Consider the following 20,360-nt stretch of genomic DNA (forward strand, 5'->3'; position numbering starts at 1 on the left):
CAATTGGGCTCTGTACCCCCTTTTTCTTCTTTTTTGCCTTTGCCATATAGTTTAGGACAATGAAAAGAGCAATTAACTGCACATTCAGAGACTTGGGTTTCAGTCCTGACACATTAACTACACAGCTTGGGAGAGTCACTTGATCTTTTTGGACCTCATCTCTTCATCTGCAAAATGGAAGCATTGAAGGAGATACACTTACAGGTTTCTTGAATCTTTAATATTCTGGGAACTTCTTACAGCACAGGCCTATCACCAGACACAGGATATCAGAGATTATGAAGTTGCTGGAAGATAAAGTTTAAAATTCTCTTAATGACAGTGTCTAACAAATCCTGAGCTACCAATAAATAAGCAACTGTCAAGTGAAAGCATCCAGCAGTATTTATTGCCCTGCAAGTTGATATGAAATACTAATGTCAAGTACCAGTAATGGTACTTGAATTACTGTATGTATTCAGGTAATTACTGTATGTAATTTGCAAATATGCAACAGCATGTACATTGTAATGATAAGGATAACAATACAGTTGATAACAACTTAGGCTTGCAAAAGATTATTTTACTTAGGGTTTTGTAGTGTTTCATAAACATTGGCTCATCTATTTTCTGAATACCAAAAATGCAAGTTACAGCTGGGAACAGAGACAAGGAGGGAGCAAAAGTGTATATCTACACTTTGGAGATGGGTAATCCAGGCCCTGGCAAAAGTACTGATTTCCCCTGGGTGACACAAAGCCAGGGACAGGCCTGGGAACATGGGCCCAGTTTCTGGGTATGTAGCCTGCTGCTCAGAACACAGTCTACCCCAGCTCTCCAATTTACGGTACAAAGTTTATGACATGGCATTACCCAGGCACTTTCAGGTGTCAATTTCCTTTACAATTTTATAAAATATCATTTGGAAGGAGGAAGAAATTTATGCTTGTGCACTAAGAGCTCTCCTGTCTGCCCACTCTCTTGGGACAAGAGTTTGTTTCACTGAACAGAGTTGCAAATACAAGGCACACAGTGCTGCAAAAGCCATGGGGTTTGTTTTTAATTTAAAGAATGGCTCTGATTTGGCTACATGTTTTAAGCAGGCACTGTATAATACAAATCCACTGAATTCACTCAGATGGGAACAAGTTATGCCATCCTAATACTATCTAGAATCCAGATGTATAGTTACTGTTTTCTTTTGCTTTCCTTTTTTTTTTCTCTTGCTGCACGAAATTAGTTCCTTGGATACCAAGATTCTAGAGGCTCATTGTCTTGCAAAATATTCAGGTGCCTCACAACAATCTACAATAATAAACCTCCAGTGTTACAGCAAAACACAGATGAAAATGTGAAATAATATATGTGTGTGTGTGTGTGTGTGTGTGTGTGTGTATATGCATGTATACATAAAATGAAATATAGACATGGTATGAGAAAGTGAATTACAAACACAAATAAAGAGAAACCAGGTAGGGAGACAGCAAGATAGCTTCTCTTCCAATCATGTGAACTGAGAAATAGAATGGATGCTCATTAAAGTAGTTTACCGGGACTCCAATTTGTTCTGTGATTAAGAGGTATCGGTTAGAGGAGATTGGTGAGGGAGATCAATATTCTTGTCTTCATTCTTAATTCTTCTTTAATGTCTCTGTCTCCACAGGGCAGCTGAATCAGAGATGTAGAGTAAATCTTTATCCACCAGGGGGCTGCACTTCAGGGGGGAAAAAAAAGGGTCTGGTCTACCTCAGCTAGATAAATCAAGTTGATACCTAGCTTCCTTTGTCCTTAAACTCCCAACTTCTGTTCAAGAGTTGCCAAGTTTCTGACTAGTAGATGTGATAAGGATGAGGCACGGAGAATAGTATTGGCTGGAGTCATGAAGAAAGTCATTCCTGGATCTTAAAATAATATGATGGTGTGCTGTACCTAACTGGGTCTTTCACACCAAAGTACCTCAGCAATGGTATTCTTTCACATCCTCATCTTTCTCTACAACTCAAGCTGAGGGGAATTCTTACCTTTAAAACTCAGTGGTGCCATCACCTGAGGCCCATAGTGACAGAATCTATCTTCTCTCTGAGTCTCCCAGGTTCAACCTGTCTGGCAGTGGTTCCTAACTAGGGTTTATTTTACTTTCCAGAATACATATTCAATGTCAGGGAATGCTCAGTTGTCAAAAGTAAGGGGAGGGGTACTATTACTACTACTATCTAGTGGGTAGAGCCAAGGGATGCTGCTAAACCTCTTACAATATATAGGACAGCCCCTATCAACAAAGAATTACCCACTCCAAAATGTGAGTAGTGCTGAGACTGAGAAACCATGCCCTAAAGTGATGGGGAGACCTTGATGCTTCAACCCAAATGGCTGGTGGGTTACACACCCCACTGAACTCTGGATCTTTGACCTGGAATTACTCTAATAATCTGAAATGTAATGCTTTCTCCTGCTTCACAACATGTATGTTACATTCAGCTAAACGTACAGTCAATCTTGCTGTCACATGCTCTAAAAAAGGAATCAGAGGTACACTACTCAGGGCACTGGCAATGGGCTAGGAGGTAGAAAAGAGTTTATTTTTTAATTTTTTGTTGTAAGCCTCTGTGCCTATAAATTTTTAAGCTATTTGTACATTGCAGGCTGCTATGTGTTCATCAAAACCTGTTCCCTTTACTTCCTGGACACACAGACTACATTTCCCAGCCTCCTTTGAAGGTGGATGGCCATGTGACTGAGTATTAGCCAATGGAATGTGAGAGAAAGTGATAACAGCGTCTCTGTGCATAGCCCATAAAAATGTATCACATGATCTTTTACCTTCTCTCTTTCCCTGATCCCTGATCAAATACCAAGTCTCTAGCAAAAAGAATCAAAGGCCAGAAGGGACGATGGATCCATCAGATGCAAAGAACCTGGGTCCTTGAAGAACTATTTTGAAGACCACTTGTTAACTAACAACATCTACACTGGACTTTATGTGAATAAGAAAATAAGCCAATGAGAGTTTGGGGTTGTTACAGCATCTAGCATTAATTACCTCAAATTATTATAATATGCATGAATTACTTCAATTTTACAAGTCATAATTCAAATATAAATCATTTAGTTGGTTTAAAATTTCTTGTGGAAGGCATGTTGCTGTCTGGTTTCTGTTCCAGACTTACTATAATGCCACTGAAATTTCTTTTGCAAATGTAAACTGACCCATATTACTTTCAACCTTGAAGCACTTCACTGGACACGCATTACTCTTAGTATAAGATTTTTAAATTTATCATGATTCACATGGCCCTTCCCAATTGCAAGAGAACCCAAGGATTGAGGAATAAACTCAGAGGTGTGTGCTGTTGAAGAGAAAAGCTTCACCTCCCACTACAGAAAGGAAAGGACCCAGTTACCCCTTTTAATACTGCGTGTAGCTAGAGTGTAGACTCAAACAATCTAACATTCTTACTTGAGATTTTAAACCTTAAGGAAATAAAGCAAAACAAAGAGAAAATTGAGAAACTATTCAGGGTGACAGCCATGAGAATGAAGCTGCAAGGGCACCAAATTTCCAGGACAGCAGTGGCAGTGACAGGTATAACCTAGACTGTTCCCGCAGCAGGACCTTGGCTATGTGGCCCTGCTACCAAGCTTCCTTTAGAGCTTGCCTATTTATGAATTTGAATTTGGTTATTAAGTTTCCCATTGGTGCTGTGAGAATTTATAAATTCCATTTCTGCTCTAGTTAACCAATTTTAGAGTCTATTGCTTGCAAGCAAAACCTTTGAGTAATAGAATATCTTCTTCTCACCCTCAGGATTGCAAGCTCCAAGGGGGCAGAAAGTCTGTTTTGTTCAACATTGTATCTCCATCTTCTTCCTGCTACACAGTGCCTGGTACACAGTAGAAGCTGATTAGATATTTTTAAATAAATGCATGAATGAAAATACAGGCAGGCAATCAGGCAAATGTAGACATCAGCATCAGCCCCCAAAGGGTGTACTATCCCACCATTCTAAAATCAAGAGTTAATAAGGTAGGAGGTCAGAAAATTAGGGAAGGTAGGGCTGAAGTGGAAGAGAAATGGCACCTAGGTGATAAGAGTAAGGGACTGTGGGGATGCTTTGCTGGTTAAGGGTTGTATGCAAGGAAAGCCAACTCCAATTCTCTTGCCTTTTGCTGGATACTGGAAACAGTGCAATAACTACAGTTTTCATGTAACTCCTAGCGAGTATATCTCTTTCCCAAGTTCTCCAGCGAGTGACTGCTTCCCAAACATGTGGAGCTTGGTATTGAGGAGTCAGAAAACATGGGTTCCCTCCTGAAAGGTGATCTCCCTTTTCCAACCCTCAGTATCCTGGCTCCACCTGCTTCAGCTACTTGGCAGTTTGGCTTTTAGAATTGTATTAGTCCATTTTTACACTGCTTATAAAGTCATACCTGAGACTGGGAAGGAAAATAGGTTTAATGGACTCACAATTCCATGTGGCTAGGGAGGCCTCACAATCATGGCGGAAGGCAAAAGGTACTTCTCACATAGCAGTGGCAAGAGAGAATGAGAGAGAAGCGAAAGCGGAACCCCCTTTACAAAACCATCAGATCTCGTGAGATTTATTCCCTACCACAAGAACAGTATGGGGAAAACCACACCCATGATTCGATTATCTCCCACTGGGTCCCTCCCACAGCACATGGGAATCATGGAAGGAGAATTCAAGACGAGATTTTGGTGGGGACTCAGTGCCAAACCATATCAAGAATTCAACAAAATAATGCATTTCATAATGCTTTATAAATTGATAAAGCATTATGCAAATGTATAGCAAGATCTTTAAGTGCACAGTTCACCTTAGGAATGGCAACAAAAATCTCAAAAGAGCACCTCAATTACTCAAGAAAGCAGAATTTCTACAACGTCGGCTGCAAATCCAGTTTACGTTGGAATGATACTTTTTCTTCCACAGGTAGAAATCACCCATTCTTGTTAGCGTGGCTATTCAAGAGTGGAAATAAGTTGCTTTATGGAGGTATCACTAAGGGAATGAGGGCTGGTTCAGAATCAATTAAGAAAGGAATGCAAATAAGATTTAGATAGTGGAAATTTTTATGGAAATCCCAGAGAAGCTTTGCATAGAGTGGGTGCACTGTGATATCATGGAGTCAACTTGAGACCTTCTGGAGAACTTCATTCCTGTTCATGTTACTCGTTCAGGAAGATGGCCCTTGAATTTTCTCATGAGGCATAATAACCACTGCAGACAGAAGCTATTTCTGATTAGAACTTCTCACAGAAGACAACAGGGACATTAGCCAGCATAGCAAATCCTTGTGATTCCTGCCACAGAAAGGTAGAGGAAGCACCAGGTTTGCCACCCTTGGGGACAGAGCAAGAGGCCAGCAAATATGTTGCAATTTCAATCTCTGGGAGGGTTTTAAGGCCACCATTGCATATGCAAGCACATGAACCCTCCAACTGTGGTTTATGACTAAAGCTCATTTGTAGAGTTTGCTATAGTCTATCATTGAATATGAACCTAAATTTTGACTCCTTTCAAAACGTATAAGCCCCAGGGAGAACAAATATTTTATACAGGGTGATACGAATGAAAATGCACAGGATGATGACTAGGGAAATCTGAGTTCTAATTCAGGCTCAGCCACCAAATTAACTTGTTTAAGTACCATAACCACTATAGGGGCAAAGAGGTAATACCTTTTCCTTACCCACCACAGCAGTCACGGCCAACACTCCCATAACAAAAGATGTGTCAGCAAGACAGAAGCATAACAAATTTATTTATCAATGTTTTATGTGAAACCAGGAGCCTTCAGAAATGCAAACGAAAAGACTCAGGGAAAACTGCATGTTTTATGTTAAGTTTGAGGGAAAACACAGATAGTTGTAGAAAACATAATTGGTTAAAAGGGTATAGTCTAATGGTAATAGACTAAGGCAGGGAAACCCAGCAAGGCCTGTCTGCTCAGATTTTTCCTGGCTCCTCCGTGGCAGTACTCCTTCCCTCCAGGTACAGGGCAGGATAACTGTCGCATGAGGGTCTGATGATCAATTTTCAGAGGAGGTAGGTCAGAGAGTGATCTTTCTAGGTTTTATGGTTTGCTCTAGGGGAGTAAGAGGAGTGGGAGACAGAAGAGCAGGAGAAGGTCAGAGAGACCTTCTTGCTTCGGAGGCTTTCCTGTCTCCTTCAGCTCAAAAATACTCAGCATGTCAAGGTGTCATGTTTTGGGGTATCATGTTCTGAGCCCTGATCGCACCCTGGAAGTTATTTTCCTCATCTGTAGGATGACTGTGTTTAAACAGAAGTGGTAGATTTCAAAGATATTCTAGCAGTAGATTTCTTTCCTTAAGTCAACCTTTAATTCATGTTCAATATATAAAAACACATAAGAATGGAACCACTGCTCTGCTTGGAGCAGAGGGTAGGGACTGGGTAAAAGGCTCTCTGTAGAACAAGTGTGGAAAACATTAACCAAGCTAAGCTGTTCACAGAGCTCCATGAACCTTTGTTATTTATGGAGTGAAAAGGGTCTAAAAGTCAATGAGAGGATGGAGTAGGAGGAAAGTAAGAGAGGACAAAGAGCGAGTTGGGGAAGATATGTTTTGTCTCATTCACAACTGGGCCTAATGTTGGTCTGGCTGCCACTTAAGCAAATGGTGCTCTGGAATCCTGAGTGTTGATGCACAATAAATGGCAGCCTATTGGCAAGGATATAGTAGGTGAGGGTCCTGTTAACCAGGTATGGCTGGTCAGGCAATCTCATAAGAGATATGCATGAAGTTGTCAGAGACTTGTAAATATCTGTGGATAATGCAGTTCCCACTTCAGCCCAACCTTCTGAACTTGCAGCAGGTGCCCACTGGTTGCGAATCAGTGGCTGGGCTAGCTGAGAGTCAATCTCTCACACCCTCTGGTCTACAGGCAAAACAGGGGGTCAGGGCAAGACTGAGGGGGAACTGAGTTGGATGCAGACAGCCAGAGAGCAGCCTCTTGCCATAATTCCCACATAACTCCTTCATGGCAGCCTCTCTCTCTCAGAAAGATGGACATATTTATCAAACAAGAAATAAATGGGGGAAAAAAAGCCCCAAATCTCCCTTCCTAAAATTCGTGGTAGGTTTGAGGACCCAGATTTAAAATTTATATCCCCAAGTTAAACACATATCTGGCCAAACATGATGTTTCCATTCAAAAGTTTCAACCTGCTGGAGAAAGAAGTTCTTGCTTCAGAAACTCAAATGCACTGATTAAAAGTGAGTGCCACAAACACACACTCCAATATCATCAAGAGCGAGTCAGAACCCACACCAGAGTTAACAGGAAACTCGCTGGAAGACAGTCAGAGTCGCCACTGAAACAAAAGCCAGGCTCTGAATGCCAGCTCAGCAGGCAGCTCTCGCCTTTTCAATGGGACTTGCTCTTTGATGTGTGTTTTTTAACCGCAACTTTCATGTGGTGATGGAAGAAGCTAAGAGCAAGGTGGTAGCATTATGTGAAGACCAATGCTTTAAAATGCCCTTTGCCCTTCAACAGCACCTGGCAGACAAAGAAGAACCACATAGACGGGAGAAGCCTACCTGTTTTTTAAAGAATATCTGTGCTAGCAGAATCCAAAAGGGTGAGAAGGAGCATGCTCTTCAATGGCAGAAAAAAATTTGGTGGGGCCACTTAGACAGATAGATTTGGCTTAAAATAAAAGTTCATTTACAGTTTCATCTGGATCATAACCCAAATTAAAATTATTTGTGTCCAATTAGCTTAAAATAAAATATCCCTATGTGTGGCAAGTCTTTAACACATTTATTTTCAGTAGTGAGAGAATGAAGCAGCAGACAGGACCTGCACCCTTCAGAGACTATACAGGTGTGTCTTGTTTTGCGTAACACACACATTCCTGGAAAAGCTGAGTGGAAGTGAAACAATATTTTTACACATAAGTTGTCTGCTATTTTAGAAGCATGTCACTGATAAAACCAATGATCTCTGTTTTTTGACTATAAACACAGCTTTTCATAACTCTGGGTTTGCCTAATCAGGTTGATTGAACTTGAAAGATTTGAGCCCCCTGTTTGGGGCAGTCTTACAGCAGCAAGTTCCTACAGGAAATCTTTAGAAGCTGTTCTGAGTCAGCTGACCCAAAAAGGCCACAGAAGAGTCTGAAATGTATCTATATCATTGGGTAGGTACAGGCAACTAGGCTTCCATAGCTGCTACACTGAACTACATATTATGTGATCTTTGAAATAACTGGGATGAGGGCAGGCTGTTCTCAGGAACTGGAAGATAGGGAGAAATATTACGGGTAGGGCACGCCCATGGTGTGGGAGGGGAGGTCATCCAGGTTCATGTTTCCAGGTACCCCATGCAGCACTGAAACTCAAGGGTTCAGAGGGTGGTAACCAAGTGTGGTCAAACTGTCTGGCCTGAGGAAAGCACAGGCAGAGCCAAGAGCCTTTCCATACCCCCAGGAGCACCAACTGGAAACTGCCTATTCAGAGCCTGGCTGGGAGGAAGGCTGACCAAGAAGCAGGAAGAAGATAAGGGAAGGAGAAGAAAAGGAAGAGCAGGAGAAGAGGCGGGAATAAAGAAGCAGGGCTCCTTCATATACACTGGTAAAGGCTAGAGGGGCACATGTGTGGCTGACGGCATGATTTTATTTAATTGGTTTAAAGGATTAGTTGCATGTAAAATCATTAACAAAGTCTAAGATGCTAGTATCTACCCATGTACCCTGCACCATACCTTATCTCTTGAGGCTTAACGGATATATTTTCAGAACAAATAAAAGAAAGCAGCAAAGTGAGTCACCAAGAGGTGCTAATTAAAGGTGGAAAAATATATTTATTTTCTCCATTTATTATAATTTTCATTAAGTCATTGCTGATGAATGCATGTTGTTGTTCTAAGAGAGTTTATAGATGTTTGAAGTACACTGCCATTCCAACGACAATAGCAACATGCTCCATGAGCCCCCATGATAGTATCAACCCCATTATATTACAGCAGTTATCAGAGCTCTCACTCTTGGAGAACACAAAAAGCTGCTTACTGCCCAGGCCCCCATCTATCCCCACCAGCTCCACTGGCCCCACAGGCGGAATGACTAGACTTTCTCCATGCTGTCATTGCCTCAAACCCAGACACCAGCTGCTTTGACACCTGGAGTGCCCTTTCCCTCCCATCTGCCTCTGGGCAACTTTGACTTCACCTCTGCAATGCAGCTCAGTTTTCACCTTTCCTAGGCAGCCATCTGTGATGGTTAATATTGAGTGCCAACTTGATTGGATTGAAGGCTGCACAGTACTGTTCCTGGGTGTGTCTGTGAGGGTGTTGCCAAAAGAGATTAACATTTGAGTCAGTGGACCGGGAGAGGCAGACCCACCCTCAATCTGGGTGGGGCCAATCTAATTGGCTGCCAGTGCAGCTAGAATAAAGCATGCAGAAGAACGTGGAAGGACTAGACTTGCTGAGTCTTCTGGCCTCCATCTTTCTCCCATGCTGGATGCTTCCTGTCCTCGAACATCAGACTCTAAGTTCTTCAGCTTTTGGACTCTTGGACTTAACACCAGTGATTTGCCAGGGGCTCTTGGGCCTTCGGCCACAGAGTAAAGGCTACACAACGGGCTTCCCTACTTTTGAGGTTTTGGGAATTGGACTGGCTTCCTGGCTTCTCAGCTTGCAGACAGCCTGTTGTGGACTTCACCATGTGATCATGTGAGTCAGTAATGCTACTGAACTCTTCTTCATATATTCATCTATCCTATTAGTTCTGTCCCTTTAGAGAACCCTGACTAATACACCATCCTATTCTAGCACTCATCAGTTGGAATTGCAACTTTCTGTTTAGCTGTTCATGCCCAGCCAGCCTGTAAGAACTCTGAAGGCAAGAAGTGGGCCTTGCTCCTGTAGTCCCAGTACCTGTCATAGTGCCAGGCAGGTACTCACTTGCTATTCCTCAAAACACAGAGCCGCAGAGAAGCCAGCAGGATGATCCTCCAGCACATCCCTCTGCTGCCCTGCAGAGGCACTTCCTGACACAAGCTCACACTTTTTTAGGCTCCAAAATCATCTCGTCTAGCTGTATGGCAGGTTTTTCCATCTTCTTTCATATGTTTTATAGGCTATAATCTGAGAAAGGTAACACTAAGTGGTATAGAAAACTGGCCAGTGCCCACATAAATAAGGTATCTGCATGAGCTTTAAGTAAAGTCACAAAAAGATTGGAGAGTTTCTTGTGGTTTGAGTTAGGACAACTGGGGAGAGACTCACTTTATGTTGAGTACATACATGTGAAATATTTATTTTGTGTATTAGTTTGGGTTCTCTGAGATGCAGATGCCAGCATGGGATTAAATGTGTAAGAGATTTAATGAGGAAGTGCTTGTCAAGGCTGAAGGGGACAGAGCTGGAGAAGGCAGAGTGAGCCTTCAGACCATGCCATAAGTCTGACCTTGTGAAAGAGAGGAGGAAAGAAAGGCTGGATAGAAAGAATCTCCACTGCAACACAGATATAAGAAAGATCCAGCCAGGCCGATGGTGAGTCTCTCTATTCCCCCTCACCCTATTTCTGTCTCTGTCTCTTTCCTTGAATCTGTGTTTGAAATTTTAGATTGTTTATGACCTCAAGAAGTAGGCATTGTTATTATTAAAGCCACCATTAAGTACAGAAGCACTCTGTTTCAAAAGCCATCACAAAGGAAATAAATATCTCATTCTGCCATAAGACTCAATCTTGAGTCTTAACAGGATCTCAGAGTGGGTTGAGTGAGAAATAAAAGCCACTAACATTCATTGAGTAGTTATAGGTGTCACGTTCTGTCCTAAGTTCTCCACATGACTTAACTCACTTGCTCCTCACAATAATTCTGTCAGATAGGTACTAAACTGCCGCCATTTAAAGATAAAGAAATTGAAGCCTAGATCGTTTAAATTACTTGTTCATCATCACAAAACTAGTGACTGGCAGAGGACCATTCAAAATCAGCCCACACTCATAACTACCAAATTTGATAGTAACCCAAGTAACCCAGCCTGGTACATGGCAGAGGCAGCTATGCAACACAATTTCTGTTCCTCCTTCCATACTTTGGAGTTGTCGCTGGAAAGTAGATATCTCAGCTTCCCACCTCAACTCCTGCATGGTTTTATGACTCATATTTGTCAACAGAGTGTGAAAGAAAGTGATTGTGCCACTTCTGGGCCAGGGCCTCAAGAAGACAGTGCAGATTCCCCATGGGAACTTCCCTTTCTGTCACCTGAAGCCGCTGATGCATTGTGACCTTGGAAACCACAGGTTGCTGATGGCAGAGCTTCTGTCAGTTGGGGTCTTTGAATGTCTTCGTGAAACAGGAATGCCCTCTACTGACTTGAAACCAATTTGGCCCTTCTGTTTTATCGGGTTTAAGTCAATATAATTGGGGAATCTCTGTGTTAGAGCAGTTACCCTTCTGGCCTAAGAAGGTAGGAAGATATCTTGCTACAGGGGTGCGAAGTAATTGGCTTAAGGTCACAGGAAGTAGTAATGGTAGAGGTAGGAATAAAATGTACAACAAGCTCTTGTTCTTGGCATTGCACAGAGAAGGGGCAGTTGGCGACAGGGAGAGAACCGGGAGAGTCTCAGAAGGCCTGGAAGAAACCCACTCCATCTCATTGCAGTCTCTGAGGAGCTAGTCTACAAAGTGAGACCCAGAAGACTTAGTCTCAAGGCTCAACTCAAGTGTTGATGAGGAGAATGTGTCCATCACACTGAAGGAGAACCCAGGTACCACTGTGACATGCAAGGCTTAGGAAGTTGTCCTAAAACAGGAAAGCATCAAGAACCATTCTATGGGCATGACAGATTGTCAGAGCCTGTCTAAGCAGAAGGAGAGTCTTCCACAACAGGAAGAAAAATAGGAGCCAAATAAAAAGCCCATCCAACTAGGCATTTGTGGCTGGCATGAGGAAAACCCCATAGTTTGGTGTGTATAAGGACATATAGAGACTCAACAATGCACCATTGGGTCCCCAAACTCATTTCAAACCCAAACAGTGAACCTACCAGGAAAAACTGGATATTCTTTCTGTTTTATTACCATCCTCTGGCTAAAGGGCACAAAAATGCAGAGAGTGTTTTGTTAGCTGAAAGTAGTCAATGCATTGTTAACAACAGATATTTAAAATACTGGGCATCTCTGAACACAAGTTTCCTTTGGGCCTGTATGGTTTCCATCCATGGTCTTAAGGAAGCTCCCCTTGATGTATGTAGAATGAGCCCTAAGCCCTGTGAAACAACTAGGCCTTTCTGTGCTAAGGGTTCAAGATTACAAACCTGTCCCTATTGTGGATCCTATTCAAACACAGCATCTTCATGGAACCCCAGGGTAAGGGAAGTACAGTATAATATGTTTTTTCCAGGGGACAAAGGGTGCAAACTCTCCAAAAGTACCCTGCCTACTGAGTGTACATTGTGCATTCTAAAAACACATAAGTGCTCTTCTGCCTTTGCGAAGAAGGTAAAAGCAAGAAAGTGGATTAAATGGACAAACAACAGCCTACTTCATATTTGGATATTATATTGTCTTCAGTGAAGTGTTTCTAATGTTCTTGAGACTTACAAATAATAAAAAGGGTATCCCCTCCATTGAAATCCAAGTAAATACACTGTAATTGGTTTAGAGTGACTTTAATACTAGTGTTCTCACATTTTAAAACTCTTTATTCCAAGTTTCAATAACATGTTCTTGAAAGATAGACTCTCTAAGTATTTCTTTGTCCTTAGGAAGACACTCAAATCACTTTTCTAAACTGATGGTCTGGCATCCTTCCAAAACTGATTTAGAAGTTATGGCTCACACCCCATGTCTGAATCTTCTAACCTTGGCACATTCCTAAGTCCTATGAATAGGGTTGGCAGTTGGGAAGGCTGGCTATAAAAAGAGAGAGAGCTGCATGTATCTAGCTCTGTTTAGCAAATTTTGCTTTCATGAAAATCCTAGAGAGTCAAGAAGACATTGCCAAGATACCTACAAGAACTCAGTAACCTGTTGGACTATTCCATATGTCATATCACACTCAAAATCACTTAAATTTGTCTAGTGTTTTGTAGTTTGCAAAACATTTTCATATTTATTACCTCATTTGATCAATATAATGGTCCTGTGAAAATATACAGGGTAAATATTATTATCCCCACTTGAAAGATAAAGATACTGAGGCACAGGGGGAGTTATGTTGAACAGTACCCAGCTGATTAGCGACGGAGCTGAGAAAGACACTTGGTCTCCAGGCAGTGAGTTTGATTATCCTTCCACTGTACCACTCTGCCTCCTCAGAAGCCTTTAGCTCCAGTTCATCAGTTTCCAATCTGCTTCTAATGATGGCTAGACTGTTCATAGTGCTGGTCATACCAGGCCAAAGAGAAGAGATCTGCTACTGTGAGGAATGCCACCTCCAAGTAGAATTTAAGTAAGTATTGGCAGAGCTATCAGTAGAGAAAAAAGCCCCTTTATCCACAGTATCTTAGAACTCCAGTACAAGCACTCATCATTTTCACTAATGTGCAATTTCTCTCAAAGCTCTTTGGAGTTAGGAACTTGCTTTGCCTACTGTGAGAAAGGCATCCACCAAGCTAAATTGGGCCCTCAGGCATGCACCCAGCTTTATCAGAAGCCAATACTGTTTAGATGGAGTCCTTCCATGCACATCTCCCAGGACAGTTTTAGACAGCCTATGAGTATACTTTATTTCCTTTAAAACAAGTAACCTAGAAAATGAAATAACACATATTAGATTAAGCTCTGTCCCATTTGGCTAATTCAGAAGTTAATGGAAGGTCTCTTTCGGTCATTGGTATTGGCAGAGACACATTTAGTAAACTCTCATGGGAACCTCACACAGGTACCGTAGCAGCTCTTACCCATAAATTAAGAATGGCATTTAAAGGCAGCTTTTTCCTCTCTAGGAGGGTGCCATTCAGGTTTCTCTTGACAAAACCCTGCTCATCAAACTCCCCAAACAATACAAAGAATGAGCGGGGGAGAAGGGAAGCAAAAGAGAGAGAGAAAAAGAGAGAACCAGAGGGAAAGAGAGAGATAGAGACCTTATAAATGGATATGACATAGGGTGGAAAGAGAAGAATGAGCCAGATCACTAACAAATATAATGAGGGGCCCACTATGCATGAAGTTTATTGGCAACTAACAATTAATTTTACCTCTTTGAACCATGTTCAAAGAGGGTGTAGCACTAGCCTGCTTGCATTGAGGATTTAATGCAGAATGCTGATTTATAATTGTTCTGTGAAATGATAACTTTGAAATAGTGTAAGCGATACAAAATAAAGCATGACTATTTCTTGACTTTAACCCCAGTCCCCATATTCCAGTAAAAATATCCAGAATCAAATCATTTCCTGAGAACACATTCTAATTGGTTCTGTGATCATCTATTTTGTCAGAGTTGATGAAGGTACTCCACCTGCCTGCCACTTTTCCAGGAGTGAGTCCTCTTCTAACGAAGGATAAAAAAATGCAATGACCTCCTCACCTCTTTCCAAATGTATCCTGAGCCTACCTACCATGATGGGAAGACTACTCATATTATAAACAGTTTAGTTATTTTATTTTATATTTCTATAATTATATATAAATGGAAGAGGTCTGTAGGTTTTTAAATCTTATTATATTACTATCTTTCTCATTTCTTTTGGCATCAGAGTGATGCTAACATCATAAAATGAATTTTGCAGTTTTCAATATTTGTCTATATTTAGGAGTAATTTAAAATTAATTGGCCTTTGAAGATCCCAGGATTTGTTTTGTTTTATAGATAATATTTTTAATACTTTAACCACTTTTAATATCTTATTGAAAAGTTACATAATTTTGTCTTTTGCTATCACTTTAGTTATTTCTTTCCAATTACTGTCAGATAATTTTGTCAATTTATATTTTTCGAAAATATTTTCATTTCACTGAGGTTTCAAACATACTGGAACATAAGGACACAATTATCTTATAATTTTTATTATCCCTGAATCTACTCTAAAACTCATACTCCCATTTCTAATTTTGTTTGTGGTATCCCCTCCCTTTATTGTAATTGGCAAGATTTTATCAATTAATAAAATAGCTGATAAAATAAATAACTTAAGAACATTATTATAAATAATATATATCACATATTATAAATACAAATATATAATATATAAATATAATTTATATGATAAATATATTAAAGTGAAATTTAAAATAAAATAGATTTTCCTTACACCCAGAGATTGATTCATCACTTTTACTATCTTTACATTTCTCATTTCTGTTTCTATCTTTAGTATTTTCTTCCTGATTATTTTATGTTTATTTAATTTCAAGAGTTTTACTTGTAATTTATTTGTAGTTATCCTTTCTTTATTCCCCCAAAGAAATAAAATATTTAAGGCTATTACTTCACCTCTGAATATAGCATTGGCTGAGTCTCATAGTCTTGATATGTAGCATTCTCATGTTTACTGCTTATTATATACTATATATTATTTATTGTACACATTTTATTATATATTGCTTGTTGTGTACGTTGTTCCTCATGCCCTTTGAACGATACGTTAGCTAAAATACTCTGAAAAGATGAGATAATCTCTTTAAAATACTGTATAATAGCCAGAAGAGAATAATAACTTGATTTATTCATAAGAACTTTAATTACAACTAAGAGGGCACTTTTCACTATTAACTATTACATATTAGCATCTAAGTTTTTAGTCAAGTAGTTTTCAGCTCTGCCTAAATATACAGTGGTGCATATTCTACTTTGATTTCCTGAAGTCAGGGATCAAGTCCTGAAGTATAGAAATTAAGACATTAAAGACGTCAAAGGGTTAGGCACAGTGGCTCACACCTGTAACCCTAGCACTTTGGGAAGCTGAGGCAGGAGGATCACATGAGCTTGAGAGTTCAAGGCCAGCCTGGACAACAGAGTGAGACCCCCCAATCTCTCCAAAAAATTTAAAAAATTAGCTGGGTATGATGGCATGTTCCTGTGGTCCCAGCTACTCAGGATGCTAAGGCAGGAGGATTTCTTGAGCCCAGAAGACTGAGGTTGCAGTGAACTAAGATCCTGCCATTGCACCCCAGCCTGGGGAACAGAGCAAGACCTTGTCTCAAAAAATTAAAAAAAAAAAAAAAACTCAAAGAGAATGTTCAATGTATAAAACTACTAATGGAAACAAAAAATAATGTATCAATACTTTTCACATATTCTTCAATAAAGTTGTCTTCAATAGAAGATCTATAGAGAAGAGCAACAGAAAAAAAGAGAAAGGAACCGTGAAATGAAGGTCTCTGTTTCCTATGGCCAATTATGCAAAATGATACACATTGCTTCAAAATAGGTCATTAAAAAATATGTGCATTCCTATGCATTTTTTTTATTTTCCACCTTCCTTCCTCCCTTCTTTCACTTCCTTTCTTCCTTTTCCTTCATCTCTCCATCCCTCCTGCCCTCCTTCAATAGTGCTCACAAACCACTCTTTAGTGACGAGAGCTGACATTCTTTTATTGGATTTGGGGTCTGATTTATGTAAAAGGATCAGCAGTGTCCACCTCTCACTCACAATCTGCTACTATTCTAGTCAGAAATCATCTCTGTTATTCCACGGGTGGAATGGAATTTCTCTTTTTCTCCACATAAACTCCCTATCTTCACAGCATGGTCACAATCCAACTGGAAAGCAGGGTATCTTCTTTCCATCTTTCTTTGAGCTGATTGTTATAAAATACAAAAAATTAGTACAAAACATTTAAACTGCTTTAGAAACCTTGAAAGAAATATTAAACAATTAGTTAAAAATAATTGCTTAATTGCAATGTGTCAGGGAATCAAATGGCACTAGGCACAAAAGTAACTGCTTAGGAACAGAACCCCTGTGAAAGCTAAGCAGAGGCTGGGTAGAAAGTGGGAAGCAGATGGCATGGCCACTTCAACCATGCACCTATACCATGTTCAGAGCCTCTCAGGGCAGGCCACAGAGGAGAGTAATGAACTCCATTTTACAAATGGAGACTATGAACATTAGAGAGAGAAAATGGCTTTCCCAAAAGTCAGAGCCCTGATTTGTGTCCAGGTCTTCAGTTCCCCAAACAGCCCTACCACATCACAGTTGCACCCTGCCACCTTCTAAGGGTCTGCTCCAACAGAAAAGATCGAATCACCGTTCCCTTGTGCAGATGCACTTCTCTGCCTGTAGACTTTTGGACTGATGAACTGCTCTCTCCTCACTTTGTTCTGTGTGTCTAAATTCCACACATTATTCAGGGAGGAGGCTGAGTCTCACCTCTGCCACCTGTCTTTCCCTAGAACTTCATCCTTTTATATTCTTCCCTCATTGTGCCTGGGGCACTCAACTAGCAAGGAACCGCAAATGCGGATTTGACTTATGATCAACTATAAGCTGGTCCAGGGCAGGAGCTGTAGGTTCCTTGCAGAGCATAGGACCAGTGTGTCAATGGAGTGGTATACCACAAATCTCAGATGATTTTATTGAAGAGGACCTTGTGAGAAGAAAAGAGAACACCAAAAGTCAGAGAAACCAAGAAGCCACTGAGCTCCACTAACTACACTCTGTCAACTAAGACAGCCTATCGGGTAGGAATGTTGAGGAAAATGTTCAGGGGCAAATATTCTAAGACACTACCTTAAGAATTCACTGCCAATAACCTATTCTTTCTGTAAAACTCTGACGCTTACACTTGCATCTTTATCCCACAGAAATATATTGCCTAATGTCAACAAAAGTTTCCCTAAATGATTCTTCCCAAGCAATTAGTAGCTTCCTATTAATTGGTTGGATTTTGATAATTTAGTCTGGAAATTTTATTAGGATCTGAAATTTTCTTTAGGGTGATGTTTTTTCCACCGTGCTCTGAATTTTCCAATTTTACGTAGCCATTTAAATCAACATTTCAATGCTTATGTTATATTTAAGGACTGCATCATTTTTCTACTTTTTCCCATAAAACAGTAACTCTCTCTTGTACTTTTAGAGTATCTACAATACATATTAGTTGTATGGGGTATCCGATTTATTTCCTTTCTTACCGAATACAAGAAGAAAGTTTTCACTAATTTTCTAAAATTGCAATTGCCACATAGCCATGACTAAATATGCCACAAATTTACACAACACTTAGAGAGCCTGTCCTATGTCTGCCTTCCCAATCTGCCCCAACCCTCATTTTACAGTTATATGAAACACATTTGTTTTGACGAGCTTCCGACATCTCTCTAGTTTGTATTGTCCTTCTTCCATGTCTGTGTATTGTTCACAGGCAGGGAATCTAATTCCCTAGGAAGCATATTATCTGAAACTTACCATCTGTATATGCCACAAAGTTTAATTTTTTTCTAAATTTCCTCCCATCCTCTTTGTCAATACTTATTTTTAAAAGACATTATTGCCCTCCAGGTGTCCAAATTTTCTTCTCATTTTTCTCTTAAAAACTGACTTAAAGCAGGAAGTCAATATCTCAGCCATCATTAATTTCACGCCCTTCTCTTATTTATTCAGTAGTCTTTTTCTCTTGAGGATCACTTTTTTTCCCTGATACATTTATAAAAGATCTCCTTACTCCATTTAACCTCTTTTACTAGCAATATCTCATTTTCCACTTTTGCACTCCTTATCTTTTCCTTAGTAACTTTAAGTTGTTCTGTCTATTTTTATGTAGTTCTTGCCGTCTCCACTCTCGGGGCAATTGTCCTGTTACACATGGATCTTGAGGAGCCACTGTGGATAACAGACTTTTTACTAGATTCCCAGAGGCAGAAGGGCCCTGCAGTCCCTGTGTTCTGCCCAGTTCTCTCATTTGGCCAGTGCAATGGAGGCTTTTACACTTTAATTATATTGTTTTAGCCTACTTCACACCTATCTACAATTGCGAATCTTAATACTTACTCCCCTTGCATCATCCGTATCAGATTTCTTTCCAATCTCTTGTCTTCCAGTAGGAATAGTACTTTGTAGTATCATTATCAATGATCACATTTCTAAATAGGCTGCGGGCAGGATGGACATGATTTACTCTATTAGGCCCAGGTCATTTGCATACTGTTAAGTGATTTGCATGCTGGCAGATCCTAGAACCAGCTTTCAGAGACTTTCCACATTTCTCTCTTAATCACAAGGTGTAGCTTATTTTCACTCCCTTTGATATTATCCTTTATTTTCCTCTCTCACACCATTCTCTCCCACCGGAAATAATACATACAAACATAAGCATATCATTGCAAGATATTCTCTACCTTCTGAGCTAATGTTCTCTTTGGCATAATTCATCATCCTCTCTGGTTTTTCAGAGCTGGTGACAATGGTGACACCCCTAATATCTGAATGATGTCCTTCATAAATATTTTGCTGAGTGATTGATAGCTCCTGTAGTTATTTTTCTCACACCTCTTCCCCTCAGCATATAACAGATGGGATTCCATCATCAGAAGCAGATGTTGTGGAAAGAGTATCAGGGGCCCAGAAGCCCTAATTCTAGCCCCAGTTCTTCCATTAACTACCTCCACTGCCTCCGTGTCTGTAAAATGAAGTTGAAAACATCTTCATGGGGTACTAAGGTGATCAGAAAAGATATATTCAGTAAGGTGATCAGAAAAGATATATTCAGTATAGTTTCAAGTATCAAACTATAAAATAGTTTGATACTTGAAATTTTGATATCTCTTTGCCAAATTGTGCTAACTTTTCATAATCAAATTAAATATGTTTTACTCATGTCCCGTATTAGCTGTTCATAACAATAAACAAACAAACACACTTTTAGGAAGGTCAGTTACAATGTGAGAAATTCCTAATGGTGAATTTTCAGTTGCTAAACAAAAGGATAATTTTAACCACTCCCATCTCAGTCTCAAACCATGTTTCATTAGCAACCACATTCTCTCCGTTTATTTATGTAAGTTAGGAGAGGCCCTGCAGGGAGAAGCAGAGCTCTTGTTTGATTTTTGACTGGGCTTCATTCATTGAAGTAAGGTGTCAGGGGTGCCTGTGGATCTGGAAAGCATTTTGGAAGTAAGAAGCAGACAAATGTAAATCTTTTAAACCCCTATGATAAGCAAACTCTCCTCAGTTCAACATATAAATATAAACACTAAATCAAATCAGATGCTTATACATTTTTTAATCCTATCATAAAACATTTTGTTTTGACAGCTTGGTAATGTAAAGTAGAAACACCGACAGCCAAAAGACTCCGCTTCTTTGCTTGCCTACTACCTGAAAGTCTAGTCTTTCCTGTACATAAATAGGAAAAAAAATGTATGTTTATGTAAAGGGAAACACTGATTTATTAGAACTGATTGCTTCTTAGTCTAATTACTTTTCAACTGGCTGTT

The 20,360-nt window shown here is 40.0% G+C and overlaps 1 long non-coding RNA gene across 3 annotated transcripts in view; it reads right to left on the reverse strand.

Moving 5' to 3' along the window:
* The window catches only part of LOC134759704 (uncharacterized), a 515,755-nt gene that overhangs the window by 58,883 nt on the left and 436,512 nt on the right, over nucleotides 1-20,360 (reverse strand). The window contains exons 4-6 of one of the 3 annotated variants that reach the window (XR_010136285.1): nucleotides 3,779-3,860; nucleotides 1,530-1,647; nucleotides 203-287 (exon numbers count right to left, since the gene is read on the reverse strand). The exons of 1 other annotated variant lie outside the window; for it this stretch is intronic. This is a non-coding gene — a long non-coding RNA (uncharacterized LOC134759704). The remainder of the gene's footprint in view (nucleotides 1-202; nucleotides 288-1,529; nucleotides 1,648-3,778; nucleotides 3,861-20,360) is intronic. One more of the 3 variants, XR_010136286.1, reaches the window with a different exon arrangement.

Source organism: Pongo abelii, chromosome 12 (genome assembly GCF_028885655.2).
Source record: "Pongo abelii isolate AG06213 chromosome 12, NHGRI_mPonAbe1-v2.0_pri, whole genome shotgun sequence".
NCBI classification, from domain to species: domain Eukaryota; kingdom Metazoa; phylum Chordata; class Mammalia; order Primates; family Hominidae; genus Pongo; species Pongo abelii.